Source organism: Microtus ochrogaster, chromosome 15 (genome assembly GCF_000317375.1).
Source record: "Microtus ochrogaster isolate Prairie Vole_2 chromosome 15, MicOch1.0, whole genome shotgun sequence".
NCBI classification, from domain to species: domain Eukaryota; kingdom Metazoa; phylum Chordata; class Mammalia; order Rodentia; family Cricetidae; genus Microtus; species Microtus ochrogaster.
This window is the reverse complement of record NC_022017.1, coordinates 41,235,824-41,251,866: the sequence shown is the minus strand read 5'-3', so window position 1 is coordinate 41,251,866 and position 16,043 is coordinate 41,235,824.

Here is a 16,043-nt window from a genome sequence, read left to right as displayed (position 1 = left end):
TATAAATATACATATGGCTCTGCACGCTGAGGCCAGAGGACAACCTAGGAAATCATCTTCAGAAATGCCATCTACCTCTTTTTGAGACAGGCTCTCTTGGTGATTGGGAGTTCATCATTTAGTCTAGACTGTCCAGCCATTGAGCGTTAGGGATCCTTTTGTCTCCATTTCTCTGATGGTGGTATTAAAATGTACATCACCATGCCTTATAGTTTCATGTGAGTCCAGAAGGACCTCATGATTGCAAGGCAATCAATTGTTTTTTTTAGTCTTATCTATCTCATCATCTCCCCAGCCCCTTTTAATTGATTTTTATATATTTTATTTTTTGGTCAAGGTTCTTTTTTTTAATTTTCATGATTGTTTCAAGAATATTTGCTATTGTTTATTATGGTAGTTGTGTAATAGCTTCTTTAATGTCTTTCAGGTACATTATGTATGTAATAATCTGGTAACATTGCTGCAAGGAATATCACAGCCTGAGACATAAATAACAGAAACTTGTTTCTCAATGTTCTGGAAGCTAGATGGCCACCGTCTGTGGAGATGCCCTTCTTGTGTTGCCTTGTGATCTTCTCTCCATGTGTCCTTCCCTAGTACCATTTTTCATGTTGTCCAAATTGTCAAGTTGGGAGCATAGGCCCCAGCCCCTCGCATTTATCCCAGCCCCCAGGCCTGGTCCAAATCCCAGCAGGCCAGGTCCTGACCTCTCCCTGGGGGTGGGGTCAGGATCACTTTCCCCAGGTATTTAAGTGATCTCCCAAAAGAGAAACACTTGGTCTCCCTTTCTTCCTCCTGATGGCTGGTTCTTGTGGCTTTCTGGTTTCCCCCCTCGGGGCCACCCGAGAGTGCAGAACTCCCATTAAACCTGGATATTTCTTAATTCAGCTTGTTTTGATTTGGCTTGATTGGGAATTTTGCATTGGCAGGGAGCTTGTGTTAGGAAATATTCCTAACACAAATCTCTTGCTTCTATAAGAATACCTGATCATATTGATTAGAATTTGCTTACTTTTTTCTCACTTACATTTGCAAACCTGTCTCCTGATGCTCAGAACTGAGAGCGGTGCTTCGTTTAGCTCTCAACACTCTCACTTTGATGTCGTTGTCATCTGTATTTTCCTAAGTAGATTAATTTCTGATTCATCACACGTTGAGTATGTTTCATTTGCACACTGGGCATTTTAATGGTTTATTTTGAGCTTTAGAGACATATTAAACTCCTATGGAAAACATAACTACTTTTGTGTTGGGTAACAGTTGACTAGGTTGTGTTCAGGCCTCACACAGGCTTTTGATGTCTGTCCTTGCAGTTCTAAGCAGCTCTATCTCATGAATGCCTTACGTGGGGGTCACCGTATGATCCATGCAGTGGCCTGTGTGTCCAGGGCTCAGATTCTTGATTGTGTTGAGTAGGATCATATCTGTACATGCAGCTGTTGGGAAAAAGCCTAGGTGTTCATAAACAACCTTATGGGATTAGCTTTTTGATATCGCTTCTCTTTACAATCTACAAAGACTTATTCTGTGCCCCATTCTATTTGCTTCTTCAACTAGAAGGCTGTTTTTCTTCACAATGCTTATGTCCAGAGCCCATTGCTGAGAAGACACACATAGAGAACAAAAGCTAAGAACATGTTTCCCCAGGCTCCTTGGGATTGCAGCCATACTGATCAGAGAGGAAGGACCTGCACCCTCTCTTTTATTTGGCTCCCATGGCAGTCACAGGTCACAGATTGCTTGGAGCTGAGTTTTGAAATAAAAGAACAAAGAAAAGAAAGGAAAGAAGTTCCCATTTATTTATCAGGTGCTCTCTTTTTATACCTTGAGGCAGATTTTCTGGAGGAAACCCAAGGTAACCAAGTCTTCATCTTTGGTTTAGATGCAATTCAAATTCTGACCTTTCTTTCCAGGCTCCCCAGAAATCCCACCTCGTCCTCCCCATGCGCTAGCTGTTGGAAGCGTTTTGTCCAAGTTTCCTGACTGAAATGGGAACTCTTGGTGAGACTCAAAGTAGAGAGGGCCGACTCCATCCTGCCTGGGCCTGACCATCTGAAACAGAACAATATGGAAAATTTATTGAGCATATTGCAACGGCTTGAAAGAAATCAACCCATTCTTAGTTCAAACCAAGAATTAGTGATCAGTTAAAATTATATTTAAAATATTAAACCATAAGCAATTACAAATAATTTTCATAGTAATGTGTTATGAAATTCACTCTTCTTTTTAAAAATTAAAAACTTATAGATGTATACATTTCTTCGTTTCTTCTTTATCATCTCAATACGTTTCTTTTTTTTTTTTCCTTTTCTATTAGGTTTCACAGTGTAGCTGTGACTGGGCCCCATACTTACAAGATTCTCTTGTCTCTGACTCTCAAGTGCTCCATTAAAAGCATACACATCCACAGCCTTCTTGAAAGCCCCCCAACTTTGTGTGTCTATGTGTTGGTGTTGTTTCTGCACGTATGTCTGTGCACTATGTTTGTGCGATGTTCTCAGAGCCCGGAAGACAGTTTTGGATCCCCTGGACCTGGGGTTACAGATGGTTATCAACTACCATATGGGTGCCAGGAATCAAACCCAGGTCCTCTGGAAAACAGTGAGTGCTCTTAATCATGGCGGCATTGCCTCAGATCCCCACCCCCAAGCCCCTTAAAAAAAATAAATAATTGTTATACTGATCACAGTTTTGACTGGCCTTTTCATGTCAAAGTCACACAAAGTAACAGCGAGTCTCAGACTGTTGAAAGTGAGTGAGAATGTGAGGACTCTGCCCAGACAATCCGAGCATAATACCTTTTTTATTTTTATGACTGTCTCCCCTGAGCTTTTTAAACTACTTTTTAAAAATTTGCGATAAAATACTCCTTAACATAAAATGTTCCATTGTAACTATTTTTAAATGTGCACTTCAAGTCCTAATCATAGTCTCTTTTGGTAACCTATCTCCAGGTTTTTTTAATGTTGTAAAACTAAAACTCCTCCCTCCTTAGCAACACCGACCTATTTTCTTTTGCTCGGCTGCTTGGTAGTCATTGTCATACTCTTCCCCTATAAGTTTGGCTACCATGGGCATCTTCTCTAAGAGGAATCACGTGTGTGTGTGTGTGTGTGTGTGTGTGTGTGTGTGTGTGTGTGTGTAAAGCAATGAAGAAGTTTTTAAAAGAGTTATGTCAGGAAGACTCATCACTAAGGAAATGGTACTACATCAAATGGATCACAACTGTGAAAGGGAAAGCGGAGTAAAAGGTGGGTGGAGCCAAAAGACCAGGCTTCACTTTCTGCGATGCTGAAGTGGGAGGCAGGGCATATCTCTGAAGAGAATTGTCTCTCCTGGAGTCGTATGCCTTCTTAGGCTTTCACAGACTTATGCAGAGTGGCAGTTGGAGACCATTCAAATCTCTGCTGTCTAGACATTATGCTTGAGCCCATTCCATCTCCCTCTTCTTTTGCCATAGCCTCCCTTCATGGCTTTGATCTTAGTGGGCATTCACTGACTTTGCTATTAGTTAATAGGAGCCAAAATATTTCTGTTACAAACTATCTACAATTTAATGAGGGATTCTGAAAATCCAATAAAACCATGCACAGCAGAAAGGGTGATGTATAGCAGTGACATTCAAAATGTATTCAAATCATATTTTTTATTCATTTTTTGAGTGCTCTTTGCACTATCTTTTTGTTTGATACAATGTTGGACTGAGAACACAAACACATACACACACACACACACACACTAAAGTTAGTCATAACTTTGTCTTCTAAATGATATTCAACTGGAGTTAGTCACACTTCTTTCCCAACATTGGAAATATTTGGGGGTAATTTTGGTGATTCCACTGACTTGGGACACATTGTTGGTATTAAGTGAGTTAGTGAATAGCTAGACGCTCTAGATAGATGATAAGAAGGAAAGTCGACGCTGTAGTCATTGATAAGCAAATCCTAGACTATGAATCATAGAAGCACTAAGTATTTATTATAGGACTTTATCGCCATTCTCTATCTTAATCTTACTATAAAACTTGGGATAGGTATTATCACCACTTTTTCTGAATGGCCTAAAGGTCTCAATAAAGATCATGATGGATTAAGTGTAGATACAGATTTAAGACTGTGTTTATGTAGGGCCAAAAGAAAAGATTCTTCTCCTTCTGACTTCTTGATCATCTGAGCCTTGGAGTAAACTGGGCCATTGTTGAAATAGGAGTGGCGGGGCTGCGTCCCCAGCACCCCGCTGCCCGCAAGGCTAGCTTTACCAGAAATAATTACATGGACACTGTATTCTTTTAATCACTGCTTGGCCCATTTCTATCTAGCCTCTTTTAGGCTAACTCTTGCACCTGGACTAACCCATCTCTAATAATCTGCTGTAGCCCACAAGGTGGCTTACCAGGGAGATTCTAGCCTACGTCCATCCTGGGTCGGAGCTTCATTGCGTGTGCCTCAGAGAGCAGAGCTCTCTCCTCTGCCCGCAAGAGTGGAGCATCGTGTCTCTCTGAGGCGTCTGCCCCCGAGAGGAGAGCTGTCGAGTCTGACCTAACTTCCTCTTCTGCCCAGCATTCTGTTCTGTTTACTCCTCCCACCTATGTTTTAACTTATCAGGGCAAGCAGCTTCTTTATTTAATTAACCAATGACCTTCCTCCATCAGGCCATTGACAGATAAATGGAGATAAGAACTATAAATTTGTGTGTATGTACATGGGAGTCTTGAAAAAGAATGAGATGAGGTTCTCTGAACAGCTAGATTGGAGCTGAAAAAGTACTTTGGGTTATGGAAATAACTACGGTCGTGGGCCTTCAAGTAGAAAGTTGATAACAAAAGCTATGAAAGTGCGAGAAGAAACTGGCTATGGACAAAGGTGCCACATTGTGAGATAACATCTCTGAGGTAGCAGTTCTCAGAAGAAAAGGCAACCTCGAGTCTTTTCAACCTTGTGTCTGTCAACCTTGAGTCTTTTCCTCTGAGTTAACCTTGATTTGGAGTGATTCTGGGGCAGATGACTACACCCCTTCTGCAAGCACTTCTCCTAGCTGGACAGGGAAATCTCCATCACGGTGTCATGGGTCCTGTGCTACTTCTGGAAAAGAAAGGTGAGACAGGGCCAGGGAAAGACAGAAAGACCCTATTGGCACCGGGCTGTGATCCCAGCTACTGGAGAGACTGAAACAGGAGAATCACAAATTCAAGGCCAGTCTTGGAAATTTAGTTGATCCCTTGTCTCAAAACAAAACATAAAAGGAGAAAATAAGAATGGTGGTTTATACCTCTAATCCAGGCACGAGGAAGGTTAAGGTAGATCAGCAGTTCAAAACCAGCCATGGCTGTTTAGTGGGTAAGACAACAGTCCGGGATACAGAAAACCCCGTGTTAAAAGAGTATAAAATAAATGAATAAATAAACAAATGTAAATGAAAAAGGACTGGGGTGTTCTCAGTAGTAGACTTTTTTCTGGTTGTGTGAAAGTTCCTGGCTTTGTTTCGTCCCCAGTACTGTAACTAATCAGGAACAACCACAGGAACCCTTCACTGTTTTGAAGACATTATTTTATGAGTATCCATGCCTAAGTTTTACTCAAGAAATCATAACCTTACTAACAATACAGTATACAATTCCTAAACTGAGTACAAAATAGAGCCTAGCAATCATCTCTGAGAAACTGGAGGACAAGACTTGTGATTTATCTTCCTTCCTTAGATTCAATACAAAGACCCTGATAAGAGCATGCTTTGAATTTAATTTTATTAATTTGATCATTCTTGATTTTACAGATAAAGATACAGAAAACTGAGATTGAGGAAGCTTGGTCCTTCTAGTGTGTGAAAGAGATTTGATCAGAATCTAAGGAAAAGAGATGACAATTTGCTGGCTGCCAGCTGTTCTACCAGCCCTGTTCAGCTTCTCTCCTGTCTTGGTCCAGGAATTCCTGGCATCTGTTTCTGCTATGCTTGACAAACTTTTCTGTAAATGTCCTGGTAATAAATAGTTTAGCTTCACCAGGTCAACACTATGTCACAGTTACTTAATTCTGCCATTTTAGGGAGAAAGTAGCTAGAGAAGTCTAGTAAGAAAATGAGCATGGGACTATCCCAATAAAACTTTACACATGAAAGCAAGCAATGACTTGGGTTTGGACCATGGACTATGGTTAGCTAATTCTTGATATAACTCCAGTAGTGTCTTGATCTAACTCCAGCTATGGCCTATACCTGAATCATCACTGTTGCTTAGACTAAGATTGGTGAACATTCAATATCCATCAAGCTTTGTGTTGACTAGATTATGCAGAACTGGATGAATAATGTAGATTCTGGTAGTGGGGATGTGGCCCCAGGTGTCAGAATGCTTGTCTAGCATGCTCAGAGCCCTGGTTTCATACACAAACCACTCAGACCTTATGTGGTGGCTCACACTTGCAGTCCCAGTACTGGGGATGTGGAGACAGGATAATCAAAAGCTCAAGGAAAGCCTGGGGTACATGATAATGAGACTTGGAATGGAGGTTTGAATGAGAAATGTTCGCTATGGGCTCAGGTATTTGAACACTTGGTCCCTAGTTGGTGGTGCTGTTTGGGGAGTTAGTACAACTTTGATGGAGGAAATGCATCACTAAGGGAGGGCTTTCAGTTTGCTCCCTCCACTGTCTCCATGTGGTCCTCTAAGCATCTTGTTCTTGCTGCCACTCATTCTCTGTCATGATGGACTCCTGTCCCTCTGGAGCTGTGAGCCAAGATACACTTCCCCTTCCATAACTTCCTTTTTGTCGTGACATTTTGATTATAACAAAATAAACAACTGAAGTGTACTCCAGGCTCTCGAACCCCTGGCAATTGTCAAGATGACTAAGGAAGAGCTTCATCCCTTGTAGATCTGGCTTTTTTTTACTGACAAAGAGCCAACTTCGAAAACCATAAGCCCATAGCCTTGGTGATGAATTTGGCAATAAAATAATGTTAAATATCCGTGTAATTGCATTGTCAACCACAGCCCCGTCTTCATGCTAGAAACCCTGGTTTAATGAGGAATATCCGTTTCATCTTGAAATACCCTATGATTTCACCTCCTCCCCACTTATTATAGCAGACATATTTAAATAAAAAAAATCTTGCCCAAAATATTAATGAAATATAAGCCAGTGTGAGGATATTATCCAGCTAACAGTAACTACCAATAAAATCTTCTTCTCTAAATTCTGTGACTATGATCACCTCTGGTGATTTTTATTGCTTCTTTCTTTGTGGTGGGTGGAAACTGAGCTTGATTGCTGAGAGCTGGCAAAGCATGAATGAGAGAGAGAGAAAGAGAGAGAGAGAGAGAGAGAGAGAGAGAGAGAGAGCACTTCTACCATGGACAGTAGTAGAGTTTCTGTGACTCACTCAGTCTCCTAACCGTGGGTTGGTTCTACATGAATCTTTTGATAATTGCATCTTTTTCCCCTCAAATAAGGTAATGGCTTGTTTCATATCAACGGTTCCAGTATGTGACAAGTTTTTATTAAGTTATATAAATTAAAGGTTCTTCTGCTGCCATGTTAGCCATAGACATCACTAACAGTGATCTTAACTATACCACATTGATGTGACTGAGATGGTCAGAGCATCTCCACAGAAGCAAGGATGCGCCCTCCTCATCGTGCCATACGACTGGTATGCCTCACTACCAATGGGGTAAACCATTTACATTGGCTTCATCTTGTCCACCTAGCTTTTCCCACAGGAATTGTTTAGAATAGCCATTTATTATTTGAAAGCATTGCGTAAGAAGATGTTATGAGGATATGCAAACTTATGAATTGGGTTGTCTAAATTGTTTATTCCTAATATTTCTGACATGTGTTTTCTCCTCACCCAAACCAGTCCTTCCATGCACTGGATAGCAACTGACAACTGGGAGTCCTGCAGTCTAGTGAAATCGTGACAATAAAAAAAAAACAAAAACAAAAAACTGTGATTAGTGTTGAACTCCAATGATTAGGAACCAATTTCCATTATATATATTTTACCCCTTCTAATACATTACAAGCATTTGGTGCTCAGGGTACTCTCACATCTTATTGTCTTGACAACAAAAATTAATTCTCTCCTCTTTTGTTTATATTTGCTTATTTACTATAATAGCTCACAGAAAGACAGCTGCTTACTGTTAGTGAGATGATGGTGACTGTCAATTGCCAGTTTGGTGGTATCTAGAATCACCTGGGGTATGAGACTACAAACATGCCTGTTGGGATTGTCTTGGTAACTTTAACTGAGATGGGGAGAGCTGTCTAATGTGGGAGACACCAATCCCTAGGCTAGGATCCTGGACTGTACAAACATAAGAAAGTGAGCCGAGTACAGGCATTCCTCATTGTTCATTTCCCGAGATTGTGGGTGTGATGAAACCAGCTGCCTAGCTCCTGTTGTTGTGATTTGCCTGCCATGATGGATTGTAACCACAATCTCTAAGAGAAAACCTACGTTCCTTAAACTGCTGTCATGGATACGTTTATGTCAACGTGACACGAGAGTCCTCAGAGAGGAGGGAAACTCAATTGAGAAAATGCCTTCAGAATATAGGGCTGTGGGCAAGCCTGCAGGGCATTTCTTAAGTAGTGATTTATGTGGGAGATCCAACCCACTGTGGGTCTACTCATCTGGAAATCTATAAGAGAACAGGTTGAACAAACCACGTAGAGCAAGCCAGTGAGCACTACCCATCCATAGTCTCTGCATCAGCTCTTGTCTCTAGCTTCTTGCCCTGTTTGAGTTCCTTCTAAGACTTCCTTTAGTGATGGTCTATGATACAAACGTGTAAGCCATATAACCTTTTCCTCCCCAAATTTTGGTCATGATGTTTCATCATAGTAATAGTAGCCTTAACTAGGGCAACTGCTTTTGCCAGATTATTTTATCACAACACAGGAAAAGCAATTGTGATAATTGGTGTTTGGTTTATTATAAAGAATCGCAATCATGAATGGCTAAATAGAAAAGATGGATACCAGGTGTGTAAGGTAGAAGGGGGACACAGAACATCTATATTCACCCCAAGTACCACCTACCTAAGCACCTCTGTGTGTTCATCAACCAGGAAACTCTTGGAATTACGTTGTTTAGGCCATTGCTTAGGAATTTTATGGAAATTTTGCTTTGTTTGGGGCCAGTCTGTCCTCCAGCTCAACAAAACCCTCCTGCCTCAGTGTCTTAGGTTTTTGATTGTGTGAAGAGACCATAACTGTGGTAACTCTTAAAAGGAAAACATTTAATTGGTGCTAGCTTCCAGTTCAGAGGTTCAGTCCATTATCACCACGGCAGAAAGCATGGTGGCATTCAGGCACACATGGTGCTGGAGAGGTAGCTGAGAGTTCTACATCTGGCTCCTCAGACAGCCAGCAGGAAGAGATGGTGACATTGGGCCTGGCTTGAGTGAGCATCAGAAACCTCAAAACCTGCTCCCAGTGATGCTCTTCTTCCAACAAGTCCACACCTACTCCAAAAAGGCCATACCTTCAATAACAGCACCTCCTGTGAGTCTATGGGGTCTGTTTTCATTCAAACCATTGCACACTTCAGATGGAGAGAAGGCTCAGTGGTTAAGAGCACCAGTTGCTTTTGCAGGGAACCCAGGTTCAATTCCTGGCACCTACAAGGCAGCTTGCATCTGTCTGCAAATCCAGTTCCAGGGGATCTGGTGCTGACTGCTGGCCTCCTTGGACACATGGTGCACATACATCCATGTAGGTCAAATACTCATACACATAAAATAATAAAATAAATCTAACAAACTCGGTTTACTCAGTGTTAAGATTGCAGGCATCAGCCACCACATTTAGTCTATGGAAGTTTAATACCATAGGCATGACTGATGGAATTAGCAGCTGCTAGTGATTAACGCAGATTTTGGCCCCTTCCTTCCCTGAAGGCCCGGGGATAAGATCTAATGTTCCGATCCTCTAATTACATATTTGTTTATTCTGCTATTGAGACCCTGTCTCAAGACTAGCTAACTTTCTTGAGGCTCCCAAAGTCACCTCATTAGGATAAACTCATGTTCATAACCGGGCTTGCCATGAGAAAGTAAAAGATACTCTTATGCCCATTCAAGAAATGATCAGGTTGTGTAGTCTTGTCCTAGGAACCAAAGATAAATATCAAAGTACAAGTGTATTTCAAGCCATAATTAGCTTTGAGGAAATACGGACGAATTAACATTTACCTCTGTGCATATTAATAGTGTGTATCAAAGAAATGGGTAACAAAAGTCACTTTATCACTAACTTATCCAAACTAATATTTGAGACAGAAAATGGCTCACCTATGGGTCCTTAGGCTGAGATAGCACTAAATTCTCCCCTCTTGACTACAAAGTAAACCCACTGAAATTCAGTTCAGGGAGCATGGTAATGCCCCAGGGAAATGAGTTGAAACTTAGCCAAAAACTGCCCACTAACCTCACATGGGAGGCTTTGTCCAAGACACCCCCCCCCAAAAAAAAACACCCTCTAAATAGAGGGTTTCTGCTTCAGTCCCCACCTAGACTCTCACTCTCCCTCTCTCCCACCCACCTGTCCTCTCCATGTGTATGTATGTGTGTAATTTTATTTTCCCCTAGCCTTTGCAAATAGCTTCCGATCTGGGGTAGGGCTCGTGAATCTTACTGTCTGTGCAAATAAGCTTTTACAAAAATTTTAATTTTGAAAGCTTTCCTTTTAAAAGGTCAACCAAACATTTGGACCTAGAGTATGGATGAACTCCGGCTGGACTCATTTCCCTCTTCAGAATCTCCCCGCTCCCCTTTCTGACCCCTGTCAGAATTTATCATCTTCCCCTGTGCTCTGGGCCCTTGGTTTTGTTAGTGTTCTGGAGACACAATGCATCCTTTCCTCTCTGCCCTCCACTCATCAGATAGTTACTTTTGGCAGGTCAGGGTCTCTCCATCCTATTTTCTAATGGATCCTAATTTTACTTTCTGTTTTAGTGTCTGGATTTTTCTGGGGTACAAAATGGTAAGAGCAGGTTGAGTCAGGAATGAGGAAATAAGCGTGAAAGGGGAAGACCTTTGTGACTGGGTCAGGTGTCGGGTTCTCCTTTGGCAGCAAATCCAGGAAAGGAAGAAAAATAAAACCAAGAAGACATTGCCCGCTGACAAATAAAGAGCTAAGACTGAGTCACAAGCAAATGTTTGGATGACCTTAGAGTATTGAAAATTATTTTGGAAGTTTGTGAATGTGTGCATTTGACCTCTTTCAAATAATTTAAAATTTAAAGAAATTGTGTAAAACTGAACAAAATTAGTATGTAAGTTTGACTCCATTTTTCCTAATATTGATATCTTGCACATTGTAATTACTCAGATTAGGAAACTGACATAGACACAAGATCAACCAAGCTGTCCATTTTATTTATAGTAAGGCATTGTATCTCTGGTCCAGGAGTCAATGCAGAATCCTACCCTCAGCTGGTAGTCATGCCCCTTTAGTCAGTGGATCACAGCTCCTTCCATTTATCCCTCTTGTTTGCCTTCCCACCCCTCTTTATTCCTTCTTCCCTCCACCTCTCTATCCCTTCATGATCTTTATAGTGTTTATAGAAGGATGATCCTCCAGCTCTATTGGAGACTGTCTCTTGATCTGGGCCTGTTCCCTTGGGTAGTAAATTTGTCACAAGATTGCTATAGAAGTTACATTATGATCTTCACCCTCCGTGGAGGATTCCACAAGAAGGTAAGCACGATCGATTTGTCCTATCACCAACAACATTATTATTATTATTATTTTTTGGTGCTATCTGACAGCTTTCCCTCCTGGAATCACATTCTTCTCTTCCTTTTATGATAAGTACCTTATGATCGGCTGTGCAGACATCTTCTTTCCCATCACACTGCTTCCCGTTCTTCTTTTCATCCATCAGTGATTTTCCTCCTGCAGTGAATTGTCTGCTAAGGGTCATTTTTTATTTCCACTAGTCCCGACACAGCTATTAATTAAATTCTACTGCAGGGAAGATCACCTCCTGCCCTGCTCATTTGTTATTCGTTTATTTATACCACTGTGGGCTCATGGGTATTTATTGTAGCCTGTGGCTTATAGTCCATCAGTGTTCATTTTATTACCCAGATCATCCTAGATTCAGTCAACGGTGGCTGACTCAAGTTAGAATCTGTGTCTTTTTGACATACCCACATAGTTTTTGAACATTTCCTTGTTTTTTAACATCACAGAATATTCCAAACTCATCTTACAATTCCCTATTCCTGCCCTAGACCTATATCTTTAGATGTCTCTAGGTTTTTCACTTACTTTTATCAGAGGTGATATTTTGAAATGAAATCTGGGCACCGAATATGCTTTTTCCTACTGAGGTACTATGGTTTCTGAAAATGTTTATCAAAGAGAGTTAAAAGATACAGGTGTACTTAATTATGCAAACAACACACATAAATTTATCCCTCCATCTTTGTGTGTGTATGTGTGATGGGCACATTTAAAAACTATGATATTATATTGATTTTTCTGATTTCAATTAAACATCTTCAGATTCACTTTCCCCTCTTAACTATTTCTCAATCATTTTCACAATTATGGAAAACCTGAACCTGAAGTGGAGTCACTTCCTTACACATTGATTTTGGCATTTTCAGCTCATAGCCTTGTTTGAAAAGTAAACATGCTAACTGGAGAACAACATCTATATGCAGGTTTCCTTATTTCCCGCCTACATATTGCAGGGAAAAAGCCCATTTTCCAAGGTTTCATAGGCTTGGGGTCTACGGTCTGCCCTCCCTCCCTCATCTGAGTTTTTTTTTTTTTTTTTAAGCTGTTTGTGATATAGTTAAGTTGTACTGTTAGTATCTGAGTTTGATTTCCATCTCCCATCTCCCCCATTTGGTTGATTTTAATAATGTAATTTTTTTGTACAAGGTGGGAAACCTTCCCAAATCAGCATCGGGGCTAGATTAAAAGCATGCAGAGAATTCTACCGCACCCCTATAACACCCCCATTTTCCTTCTACCAGGTTCTCATTCCTGTAAGGAAGCTCTTCTCTTGCATTGGTTTATCCTTCCTGTAACCCTTCTCCACGAGTGAGCAGCTATGTGCTTGCTGTTATTGTTATTATAGTCCGTTCAATCTTTTTTTTAAATATTTATTTATTTATTTATTTATTTATTTATTTATTTATTTATTTATTTATTTATTATGTATACAATATTCTGTCTGTATGTATGTCTGCAGGCCAGAAGAGGGCACCAGACCTCATTCCAGATGGTTGTGAGCCACCATGTGGTTGCCGGGAATTGAACTCAGGACCTTTGGAAGAGCAGGCAATGCTCTTAACCACTGAGCCATCTCTCCAGCCCCTATCGTTCAATCTTATATAAAGGATAAGGGCAGTCAACTCCATGGAAACGATTTTGTCCTTTATTGTTTTCACTTAAAAACAGGTCATTACGTCAGGCGTGGTGTTCATACCAATGATTCCAGTACTTGGAAGGATGACTGAAGCAGGAGGATTGCCACAAGTTTGAGACTAACCAGGACTAGGGAGCGAGACTGTCTCGAAAACAAACAAACAAACAAACAGACGAAAGAAAACACTCGAGAAAGCACTTCCTATCAGCTTTAGAAAAGTCATGTGCTCTGTGACTGCATTGTATTCTCATGGGCAGCTTATCTAAGCAATCTCCGTGTATGCCAGTATTGTATATCTGCAGACAATGTCGCGGTACGTGAACTTCTGGTGGGCCTTCTTGTTGTTGAAGGTTCAGCTTAGGGGCAGAGCCTTAGAAGTGAGGTTACGGAGCAGAAAGACGCCATTTTCTTACCATGCCAGATTCCCTTGTAGAAGGAATGTACTGATGACATTTCCACCAGAAACATGTAAAAAACATTCTTGTCTTTGTATTTACTGTGCACAGGCCGGACACTGTGGAATCCTGGGAGATAGACATTTTCTTCAGTTTAGTATCTTTGAAAGCGTTTGGCGGGCAGGGGGAGGTGTGTGTTTTTGCTTTGTCCTACAAGCAACCGCACTTTATTGACCACACTGTTTTTGCAGACATGCCTACATGAAGACTACAAGAGTGTCAGGGTCACAGGGACGTCTACTCAGGTTTTTAAGGAAGACACACGAGACCTGGCAGTGTGTGGTAATGGCAGCTTCATTCCTGTGAACCTCTGACAGGTTGATGTGTAACAGCGAAATCTAAGGTGGAATGGAGACCTCAGGAGATTCGAGATGCCAGGAAGGTGGAATACCTGCTGGGGGATGCCAGTAGAGGCAGGCTGAGAGAGACATGCGTTTTATAGCCAGCGATGCCCTAGGAACAGCTATCCAAGCCTGTGAAAGCTCATGTCGAAGGACCTTATGTCCCAGATATTAGACTTGGCATTAACTATGTTACTATTTGTCCTGCTTGATTTTAGTCTTCATTTTCATGTTCTTCTTCTTCCTTATCCCTGCCTCTCCCCTCCCACCTTTGAAATGGGAGTGCTTACTCCGTGCCCACTGAAATATTTGTGAGATTTTGGCCCACCTCCTCTGAGAAGGCCCCCTTGGTTGCTTTAAATGGCTCTTTGATTAAATATGCATTGTAGCTCATATACTAGGATGTTAAACTTGTTTGTTTGTTTTTTGCAGTTTTACTATATTTGCCTTATGCCTCCTCCCTAATTTGAAATATAGAACCTAAATTTCAGTTATCCTTGCACAATAGACAATTGTCCCTTAGTGTTTATGGGAGATTGGTTTTAGAGTCTCTCAGAAATACCCCAATTTATTGACACTCAAGTCCATCTCATAACATGGTGCAGTATTGCCTGAGTTCTTTTCCGTTCTCTACACAGTCTCTGGATTATGCACGTCACTTGACATTATATAAATGCCACATAAAACACCATATACCTGTTACCTAAAGAGTTGCTTAAGTATATTGCTTAGAAAATGCTGAGAACAACACAGACTCACTACAGACGCAGGTTTGCTGGTTGCATTTATGTATTTAGCAATGTGTGTGTATGCGTGTGTAACACCAATTAATGCAAAGAGGGGCTGTGAATTTGGAAAAAAAAAGCAGAAAGAGAGAGCGTGGGGAGGAAGGAAAGGGAAGGAGGAAATTATGTAATTAAAATTGCAAAAAATATTGTAGAAAAAGAGATTATTTTCAATCTGTAATTGTTTACCTCCCTGGATGCCAGCTCTCTTAGGTATGAGGGACACAGCATGGCCACCACCCTTTCTTATCAGCTTCCTTAGTCAGCCCTGAGCAGCACTCTGCTGTCCTCTTGCTCTTCTCTAGACCTGGTCCTGAACCGTCCATGGAAAATAATTGTCACACACTGCCAAGCGCATTTGCTATGGGTCCCTTGGGAAGATGTTCCAGTTTCCTAAAGCTTGCTCTCCACACCACTGGGAAAGGTGTGGTGTGTCTTTCTGCCTTTGTTTTCTCCCTCTTTTGGGGGGCTGCACTTGGGTCTCCAGAGCAGGCTAATTCCACAGCGAACCCCAGCACTGTTTAGTGCACAGGCTGAACACAAGCCCATCTGAGCCTCTTTAACACCATGCGTCAGAATTCTTTTAGTCTTGTTAGTCGTGGTTTATTTTGGGTAGCCAGATGAACAGCGATCCACATGTCTCACACCAGTGGTTCTCAATTTTTTTTTTCCTCACTGCTTTGTCCCAGACTATTAAAATTTGTCAAAGCAGGCCCTGGAGGGAATAAAAACAGGGTCAGGAGACTCTGCAAGGATCATCACCATGGATCACTCTCTCCTCTTAGTCAAGCACACTGAGCCGTGAGGAGGGGTCAGGGCATAGGAAGATCTCAGAATGCTTGCTTTACCATAGTCCTGTGCTCATAAATACAGTTTTGTTAAAAGGCCATGAACTTAGACATGATCACAGTGCATATAGCAGGGCTATAAGGATAAGTTCTTTGAAAAATAAATTGTTGTAGGACAATGTTGACGAGAAAGTCTTTGGGAATGGCATAGTTACTGTCTTTCTTTCTTTCTTTCTTTCTTTCTTTCTTTCTTTCTTTCTTTCTTTCTTTCTTTCT